Source organism: Lagenorhynchus albirostris, chromosome 8 (genome assembly GCF_949774975.1).
Source record: "Lagenorhynchus albirostris chromosome 8, mLagAlb1.1, whole genome shotgun sequence".
NCBI lineage: Eukaryota > Metazoa > Chordata > Mammalia > Artiodactyla > Delphinidae > Lagenorhynchus > Lagenorhynchus albirostris.
Genome location: NC_083102.1, coordinates 99,714,618 through 99,724,574, shown reverse-complemented (window position 1 = coordinate 99,724,574; position 9,957 = coordinate 99,714,618). Strand labels below are relative to the sequence as shown.

The following is a 9,957-nucleotide window of genomic DNA, read 5'->3' as shown; positions in this document are numbered from 1 at the left end:
TTGTGTGTGGATGATTTCCTGCCTTTACTTTATGTTTTCCTTTACCAGTGAGCTTTTTTATTTTGTAATTTTCTTATTTCTAGTTGTGGCTTTTTCTTTTTCACCTCGAGAAGTTAACATTTATTGTAAAGCTGGTTTGGTGATACTGAACACTTTTAGCTTTTGCTTATCTATAAAGCTTTTGATTTCTCCATCAAATCTGAAAGAGAATATACTTACCTGACAAGGGAGATACCATGATCATGAAGGTGGTTTTCCCAGGGCAAGGCTTATCCATTGTACTCTGGATGTGCTGACCCCTGCAAGTTCCCTAAATGGAAAATTGACTGCATAATTTGTGGTAGTGGGGTCTGCATTCACACTCTCCCCTGGTTAAGAAAAAAAAAAATCTGAAAACAGAGCCTTGCTGGGTAGAGTAGTCTTGGTTGTAAGTTTTTCTCTTTCATCACTTTAAATAAATTGTTCCATTCCTTTCCGGCCTGCAGGCTTTCTCCTGAAAAATCAGCTGATGGCTTAATGGGAGTTCCCTTATATGTTATTTGTTGCTTTTCCCTTGCTGCTTTTAATATTTTCTCTTTACCTTTAGTTTTTGTCATTTTGATTGCATGGACTCTTGGTGTCTTCCCCTTTGGGTTCAACCTGTACAGGACTCTCTACACTTCACAGACATGGGTGACTGTAACCTTTCTCGGGTTAGGGAAGTTTTCACCTTTTATGTCTTCAAATATTTTATCAGGCCCTTTCTCTCTCTCTTGTCCTTCTCAGACCCCTATAACGAGTATATTACTGTGCTTGATGTTGTCCCAGAGGTCTCTTAAACCGTCCTCATTTCTTTTAATTCTTTTTTCTATTCAGCAGCAGTGATTTCCACTACTCTGTCTTCCAGCTCACTGATTTGTTACTCTGTATCATTTAGTCTAGTATTGATTCCTTCTAGTGTATTTTTCATTTCAGTTATTGTATTCTTCATCTCCATTTGGTTGTTCTCTATATTTTCTAACTCTTTGTTTAAAACTTCTAGCTTCTTGCTCTGTGCATCCATTCTCCTCCTGAGTTCTTTGATCATCTTTACAATCATTAATCTGAACTCTTTCTCAGGTAGATTGCCTATCTTCACTTCACTTAGTTCTTCTTCTGGGGTTTTATCTTGTTCCTTCATCTGAAACATATTCCTCTGCCACCCCATTTTGTCTAAGTTGTTATTTGTATTCTTACGTTTGTAGTAAATTAGTTATGTTTCTTGACCTTGGGGGAGTGGTCCTCTGTAGGAGGCATCCTATGCATCTCAGCCCTGGTGAGTGAGGTTGGTTTAGAGGCTTTTGCAGGCTTCCTGGAGAGAAGGGTTGGGGCCTGCCCACTGGTGGGTGGAGCTGGGTCTTGGTCCCTCTGGTGGGCAAGGCCATGTCTAGGGTCATGTCTAGAGGTGGCTGTAGGTTCAGGAAGTCTTTAGGCAGGCTGTCTGCTGGCATAGCCCCACCCAGTTAGTTGTTTGGCCTGAGGTTTCCCAGCACTGGTGCCTACAGGCTGTTGGGTAGGGTCAGGTCTCGGTGATAATGAGCCACCAAGATGGCAGCCACCAGCAGCAGTGTTCATGTGGTTTAATGTTCCCAAATATGTCTGCCACAAATGTCTATGTCCCCAGGGTAAGCCACAGCCACCCCACTGCCACTCCAGGAGACTCCCCAAGACCAGCAGGTAGGTCTGGCCTAGGCTCCTATCAAATTACTGCTTTTATCCTGAGTCCTGGCACATGTGAGAGTTTGTGTGTGCAGTTTAAGAGTGACGTTTCTATTTCCCTTAGTCCTGTGGGGCTCCTGAAATTAAGCCCTGCTGGCCTTCAAAGCCAAATACTCTGGGGGCTCATCTTCCTCGTGCCAGACCCCTGAGCTGGGGAGCCTCACATGGGGAGGCTCTCACTCCTGTGGGAGAATCTCTGCAATAGAGATAATTATTCTCTATTTTGTGGGTCACCCACCTTACAAGAATCTCTGCAATAGAATAATTATTCTCTATTTTGTGGGTCACCCACCTTACAAGTATCGGATTTGATTATATTGCAAGTTTGCCCCTCATCCCCACCTCACTGTGGTTCCTTCTTTACGTCTTTAGATGTAGAAAATATTTTCTAGTAGGTTCCAGTCTTTTCCATCAATGGTTGTTCTACAGAAAATTGTGATTTTTGTGTGCCCATGAGAGGAAGTGAGCTCTGAGTCTTTCTACTCCGCCATCTTGGCCACACTTCCTAGATAACACTCTTAAAGAAACTGCCTCCTGCTTTAAGTCTGAAGCACTAGGTGCTAGGTTTCAGCTCCCTTATGTTCCCTGGGTCTTGATTTCACAGATTAGGCTTCATAATTTGTGTTTAATGTTCTATTATAGCTACTTCTTTGCTTTATTAAAGATGAGTGGGTTTTTTCCCTGTATTTTCATTCTTTGTAATTCGAATTGGATTTTAGAAATGGGATATAGAAAAATGCCTTAATTGTATCATATGGGTATTTAGTCTTTAGATGTTTTAAAACTAGGGAATAATAAAAACAAAATGCAGGGTAGTGGCTACTTCTGTATGGTGTCAGGGGAATGGGACTGAGAAAGAGTATGAAAGATGATGCAATGGTATAAATAATACTCTAGTTTTTAAGTTAGCAGCTGGGTTCCCAACTTTTCGTCTTGTTGTTATGCTTCATTACTTACTGTATTTTGCATGTATTTTAAAAATCAACTATTATATAATTTAAAAATTAATCATGCATGACCTGTCCCTTCCAGAGTAAAGGATTAATTAGATAGAGATTCACTGTTGAACAAAGAGGAAAAACGATTACCAGCTGAAAGTACAAATCTTCCTTGACTTACAATGGGGTTACAACCCAATAAACCAACTGTAAATTGAAAATATTGTAAGTTGAAAGTACCTTTAATACACCTAACTTACAGAACATCATAGCTTAGCCTGTCTACCTTAAGCATGCTCAGACATTTATATTAGCCTATAGTTGGGCAAAATCATCTAACACAGGCTTATTTTATAATACAGTGTGCACTATCTCAAATAATTTATTGAATGCTGTACTGAAAGTGAAAAACTGAACTGTTGTCTGGGTATAGAATGGTTATCGCCCCATGATCCTGGGCTGAGAGGGAGCTGTGGCTGCCACAGCCCAGCATCAGGAGAGGGGATCAGACTGCATCATGCTCACCAGGGAAAGGATCAAAATTCAAAGTGAAACTTCTACTGAAAGCATATCAATTTTACACCACTGTAAAGTCAAAAAATCCTAGGTCGAACCATTGTAAGCCAGAGACTGTTTATCCCATTACCGTGTCTTTATACAATGTCTAAGACTGTCCTGAGTTAACTGTAATGCTGAACTCCATAAAGGCCACCCTGGAGAGGACAGTGCTGTCATCTTTACTCTTCCATTATGTTGGCTTTCTGCTCTCTTTAATCATCAGGATTTTGGCTGCTTTATATTAATTAGTAGTTGCAACCAAAGAACCAGGAAACAGTAAGAAAAATCAAGTATTACATAAAGACAACTGGGAATTATAGATTCAAGTATTGCTGTTCCCTCCAGACACTGCTCCATTATCTTTTGTGTTCCGGTGTTGCTGCTGACAAGTTCAATGCTATTTTGATTCTTAATTGTTTGTTTGGAAACCATTTCTTCCTCAAATGTTGCAACGATGCATGCTGGTGCCGGGCACACTGGTGTTCAGGTGTGCCTTTAGCTTAGGAACTCATATCCTTCAGTCTTGAGAAATTTCTTGAATCGTTGCTTTCATTATTTCCTCTCTTCTGTTTAATATGTTTCTTCCTTCTTTTGGAATTTCTATTCTTCAGCTGTTGGATGTCTCAGAAAATCTTCTCAATTTCTGGTGTCTTACATTTTGTCTTCTTTATGTTCTGCTGTCTTAGAGAGCTCCTGTGCTCTATCTTTCATTCCTTCTATCTTTCAATTTTGTTGTCACATTTTTAACTTCTAAGAGCTCTTTTTGTACTTTGAATATCTTCTTCTTTTCCATCTTTATTTTTTAATAGTATCTCTTTATGTGTTTCATGCATTCATTAACTTTATCTCTCAGAGGATATTAATGGTAGCCACCTTTGAAGTTTCTGTCCTTCCGACTAGCAGGACACCTCCTATAGCATGTGTAGGCATATTGGTTGTAGGCTCACTCTAGGTTATCCTGGCCAGGTCACTACCTTAGGGAAGCAGTTATCCAATTTTTTGGTATCAGAATCTCTTTACCCTTGTGAATATAACTGAGAATTCCAATGAGATTTTCAGAAGAATAGGGAGTGGAGGAGAAAAGATAAATTGTTTCAGCAGAAGACTAGACTCAAGAGGAGTCCAGCCCAATGCAACAACAGAAAGTATGGATGAAGTGTAGAGTACAAGGTTGAGAATGACAGGAAATTGGAGACATGGGCAAACCCCACACATTTCCAGATCCTGCAATACAAGTTAAGGAACTAAGACCTCAGGAAGAATCCTGGAAGGGTTTTCATCTGGGGAGTGATATAATTTAAAACTAGCCTTTTTGGAAATCCCTTCTGCCTGCAATATGGAAATAGAATAGAAAAGGAACAAGCCTGGAAACAGCAAGATTAGATTAGGGGCTCTGGAAGTAGTCCAGGGAAGATATAACATGGCCTTGAATAGGGCAGCTAACAAGAGGGTTGGAGAGAAGTGAAGAGATTTGTGAGATATTTAGAAGATGGAATCATCACAACTGGGTGACAGATTAGATGGAAGGAGGAGGTGGGTGAGACACCAAGATGAGTCAAGGATCATCCCCAGATTTTTGTCTTGAGCAGATGAGTAAGTTACGACTTTTCACTGAAATATGGAAGGAACACATTTAAGAGTAGCCATTTATTTATTTATACATGAATTGGTTCATTATGTCAAATTATCTGAGCCAAATTACTCTGGATTCCGAATCCCTATTATTACTTAGTAAATAATAATTAATATTTATTAAACTCTTATTCAAGCCCTCTCTCTCTCTCTCTCTCTCTCTCTCTCTCTCACACACACACACACACACACACACACACACATATACATATTCATTTATTCCTCATAAGACACTTATGAATTAGGGACTATTGTTATTCTTATTTTATGCTTCTTAAAAAGAGGCACAGACTGGTTAAGTAGACTTCCCGAGGACCCACAGCTTAGTGTCGGTGCAGGGAAGAGAAGAATCTGACTCTAGACAGCACTGGTAACCACTAGACTGTACTGTTCAGTGGTGTGTACGTGTGTGTGTTTTCCTAACAAGTCTTGGGGTTAGAGGCAAATAAATTAATTGTGGAACCCATTTTCTCCACTGATAACTTAATATTTTCTATTCCCATTTATTCAATCTTTATTTATTGAGTAACCTTGTATTTATCAGGCCTTGAGTTAGATAAAAATTCAAATATGAAAAATCTAATTCGTGCCCTCAAATTAGTGAGGAAACAGGTGAAAGGACAATGACAACACAGTGTGACAAGGTGGCTCAGCGGCCATGGGAGCACAGAAGCAGAACTCCTAAGTCGACTGGACTGGGGCATGCGTGTATGTATATCCTGAAGGAGACACGGGGAGAGCTGTCCTAATGCTGGGGTAAGAGTCACACACGTGAAGAAAGAAGAAGGAGACGCTTGAAGATGGAGCCACCTGTACAGAGAAAGAGGCAACTGAGAATCAGGTGGATTTGGGAAACTACACGTTGTACTGTTTAGACCTTCTCAACCTCCTTCAGTCCTAACACTCACAAAAATGTGAAGATGTTAGTATGGCACCCGAGGGTATGAGGCTGCCTGTAGGTCAATAGATATACGGGTCAGAACTCAAGGCAATTCTAAGATGCACGATACTCTGCAGTGTCATGACTGCTACTTTTTTCAAAAGAATCAATACGCACATTGCCAAAGGCTCAGAACAAATGACAGAATTTGGGCAAAGAAGTGGAGCAATAAATAATTATTTGTTTGTATATACAAGCATAAGATGCTCTCACTTAAGGCAAAACTAAACATTGGTTTTATTTGGAAAGAGAAAATAAGTAGCTGGAGGGATGATGTAGGGAGAACACTTGTTATGATCTCTCCTTTCTTCCATTTTGAATTTTGATTGGTGGGAAGTATGACTTATCCTCATATATAAACACAAAATTCACACTTTGCCAGGTTGGTGGGTTATAAGGAGCAGAGAATAATTATTTGTTTAATTATATTACAAACAAGGGCTCTTGTGCTATTTTATGTCCTCTGACTGTATGGTCAAGCATAAGGGCTTATTTTAAGCAATTTGAATCAGTCACTTTTTAAACAATTGATCAAACTGTCTAGTACCATTTCTTATAATGTTTACTATGCTCATATTTATATGTTAATCATAATAATCAGGACTGAACAACCGCACAGATTCCACAAATTAGATTAGAATGTGGAAAAACATCATCATCTGGAGAATTGTGACCTCAACAGTTTTGTTCCAAACTAATTGGCAAAATTTTACAACCAAGCTGATACCCGAGAGCTCCACCTGCTTCTCCAGGGAAATAAGTCCAGGATGGAAGGCAGATTCAACTGTTAAATGTTAGAATATAAATGATGTGTCCAGAGAGGAAGAAGTTATAGCCTGGAAGCAGGTCTCTGAGGAAATTGCAACATCATCCCGTATCTGAGGTCATCTTGTCCTCAGATCTCAAGGACATTTTTCTCACTGAGCTGAAATCTAGGCTTCTCAAGGGAATTGAGCATAAAATCATAGAAATTAAAGATGATTTTTTTCAATCTCTTCATTTTATGGCTGCAAAATAATGCTCATGGAGGTTGAATAAATAACCTGAATTAGTTGCAAAGCTAGACTAGAATGCAAGTCTCTGCATTAAACCCTACTTTATGAACTCGTCATTGGACAGTGTAGAAAGAATGGGTGATGCCACAGCAAAATTCAAGTCTCCACAGATTCCAGGGACTGGCAATCCAGAGCATTCAATCCACAAGTTAAACAAAAATGGCCCTTGAGATAAAGATTCCATTGTCAAATAAGTCTGAGAATTGATTGCATTAACTAGGGGTAAACAGACTTTTGTGTTTGGTTGGTAAGTTGGTTAGTTGGTTTTACTACAGGTGTCCTTAGGGCCTTTATATCTGAATTGATCTTTAAGAGAGGCATATAAAAAATAATATGTTTCCAATTAATGTGCTACAGAGCATCATTTTCATGGAATACCTACTATCATCTGACTTCCATGGAGAAAGAGTAGCTTATAGAATAAAGTTCAAAAAGCTTCATCATGACTTTCAAGTTTCTCTACCATATAATACAAACTACTTTTTAAGTCTATATATGCCAGTTATCACCTGTTTCAGACTGTTCATAAAATTCATGACTTCCCGTATTTGTTTACACTGCTCTCTCAGGCGGAACTAACCGTGCTTCCATCTCCACTGCATGGAACTTCATAACCCTTCTTCATGGAATTATCTCTAATCCTTTCTGTTAGAGTTCACTTACATTTCCTTTTTGTCATTCACCAAGCCTTTCTTTTATTTGACAAACATTTGGAAAGTGCCTACTCCGTGCCAGGTACTGGAGCTACAACTGTGAGCAAAATAAAAACCACTGTCCCATGGAGCTCACATTCTTATGAGATGCAAAGGTGGGGAAAGGGAAATTTTTTTTTTAATTAATAAGTACACCCATAACACAACATTTATCTCTAATATGGTATTTTTATGATACTTAGGGTGTTTACACATTTGTCTCCTTTTAAACTTGTTGAGGGTAATGCTGTACTAGTCAGCTCTGGCTGCCATAATGAAATACTATAGACTGTGGCTTTAACAGTAGAAATTTATTTCTCACAGTTCTGGAGGCCAGAAGTCCAGGATCAACGTGATGGTGAGGTGGGTTCCATTCTGAGGCCTCTTCTCTGGGCTGGAGGGCGGCCACCATCTCCCTGTGTGCTTCTTCTCTGTGTGCTCCAGATGGGAGAAAGCTCTGGTCTCTCTTCCTCTTCCCATAAAAACATTAATCCCATAGTGGGGGCATAGACATGCAGTCCACAACTGTACTATTTCTCCATCATTTTTATATCTTTCAGAGCTCAGCAAGCTCTTCCCATCTAGTAAGTCTTCAATAAGTACGAATGACTTAATGTTTCACAAAAGAACCATCTTGGAGCATCAAAAGCAGGCATTAGTAGGGCCTGCCCCAGAGCATGGGAGGAGCAGGGCCTCCAGGGACCATCTGTGCATGGGGGCTTTTTCTGAGGGGAGGGCAGAGGGAGGATAGTAATCTTCATGGTAAGTTTGCCAGGCATCCTGCATATTTCTCTTGCTTCCTGTATCGACTTCATCAGGATGGCCTAAATGTCCTGTATTCAGCTTTTGCCAATAAATTACAAAAATTTGGCAGCTAGAGCTATTTTTCAAATTTAATTGGATATCCTGTATTTTTATTTGCTAAATATCCAACTTTACCTTTTGGATATATAAAAATGACTGAAACCTTCATTTCTGTAGGACTTTTCCAGATAGGAACACAAGTCTCAATGAAAGCCAACAAAATCATTTTCTACTTAGGCACTTGTATACAAACCTTAATGGAAAAAGAAGCTGCCTCTCTCCTTCATATATGAAAAATGGGCATTCTTTGGCTAGATGGGAAGAATACAGATAACTTTTACTGACTGACTGGCCTACCATATCAGCTCAACAGAAGTTTCTTCCCCAACCTATAAGAACAGTAAGGACATCCTCCATAAACCTTGTAGTACAGTATGATCACCCACTGTTGACTCAACCAGCATCCACTGAGCGTCTGAGGCAGGCCTGGCTCTCCTTCAGGTGCCAAGCATGTAACAGTGAGCATAGCATCTGGGATAACAAACTATATTTTTACTTGATTATTTATTCATTTACTTAATTATACATATGTGGTTTAAACAGCATTTCACATACACTAGTACACAAAAAAATACATTCAAAAATAAGTGAGGAATACACAGCTCTAAACTAATGTCTGAGTAGCCTGAAAATGTCTAAGAAAAAAAACAAGAATCAACACGCTAGAAGAAATGGTAAGGGACTATATATAACTAGATATAATTATATATAATTTAAATCTTATGTACATTATAAAAATCTATCCACAAAATTAAAAGGGAAATAAAAGGAGAGAACATATGTGATCCATGTAAAACACAAGTGGTTAATATTCTTTGCAGATAAAAGACACTCATAAATAGTAAGAAAATGGTAGACACTCCCAATCAAATGAGGCTGAAGGGCATAAAACATATATTAAGAACTCAAAATAAGTTTCCTCCTTCTTTCAAACTTTGTCTCAGACAAAAGCAATGTTATTTCAGAAAGAAGAAATAGTAAGAGAAGGAATCATCACAAGGAAGTGGGGAGGCCTCAAAGAATTTAAGAGCAGAAAATATAGCAGACAACTGGAACTGAAAAGAAGAAAAGTTTCCAAGGAGCAGGAAAGGGACAGGCTCTCTCACCAGGGGTCGTGGAGGCAGGACCCTTCCAGGTGCCCCTCTCAGGGATGCTGCTGGTGCCATGGAATTTCCCAGTCGTGAGGACAGATGTCATGGAAAGGCCCAAATTTAAAACTTGATGAAATCAGTGGAGCACACGTGTACCTCGGAACCAGGTGAACCTGAATTAGACTCCCGTCCTGCAACATGTTAGCTGTACTGACATTGAGAGCTTATGTCACCTCTCTGGAGCCTCAGTCTCCCCATCTGTAAGGTAGGGACAGTGGAGCCTGTCTCACTAGGTCACTGCAAGTGCTAAAGAGCCACTAGATACCGAACGATGATGGGGATGGGTTCTCAAGCAATGCTCGTCTCCCTCCTACGTCCGTGTTGCACATGTGATCATAAATAATATGAGGCCAAAGGGCAGATGAATTGAAATGGAATATTCAGTTAAAC

At 39.5% G+C, this 9,957-nt stretch overlaps 1 non-coding gene across 1 annotated transcript; it reads left to right on the top strand.

Moving 5' to 3' along the window:
• Positions 1-211: 211 nt before the first annotated feature.
• Positions 212-371, top strand: LOC132524982 (U1 spliceosomal RNA). The gene has a single exon (XR_009542119.1). It is a non-coding gene; the product is annotated as a U1 spliceosomal RNA (small nuclear RNA).
• The last annotated feature ends 9,586 nt before the right edge of the window (positions 372-9,957 follow it).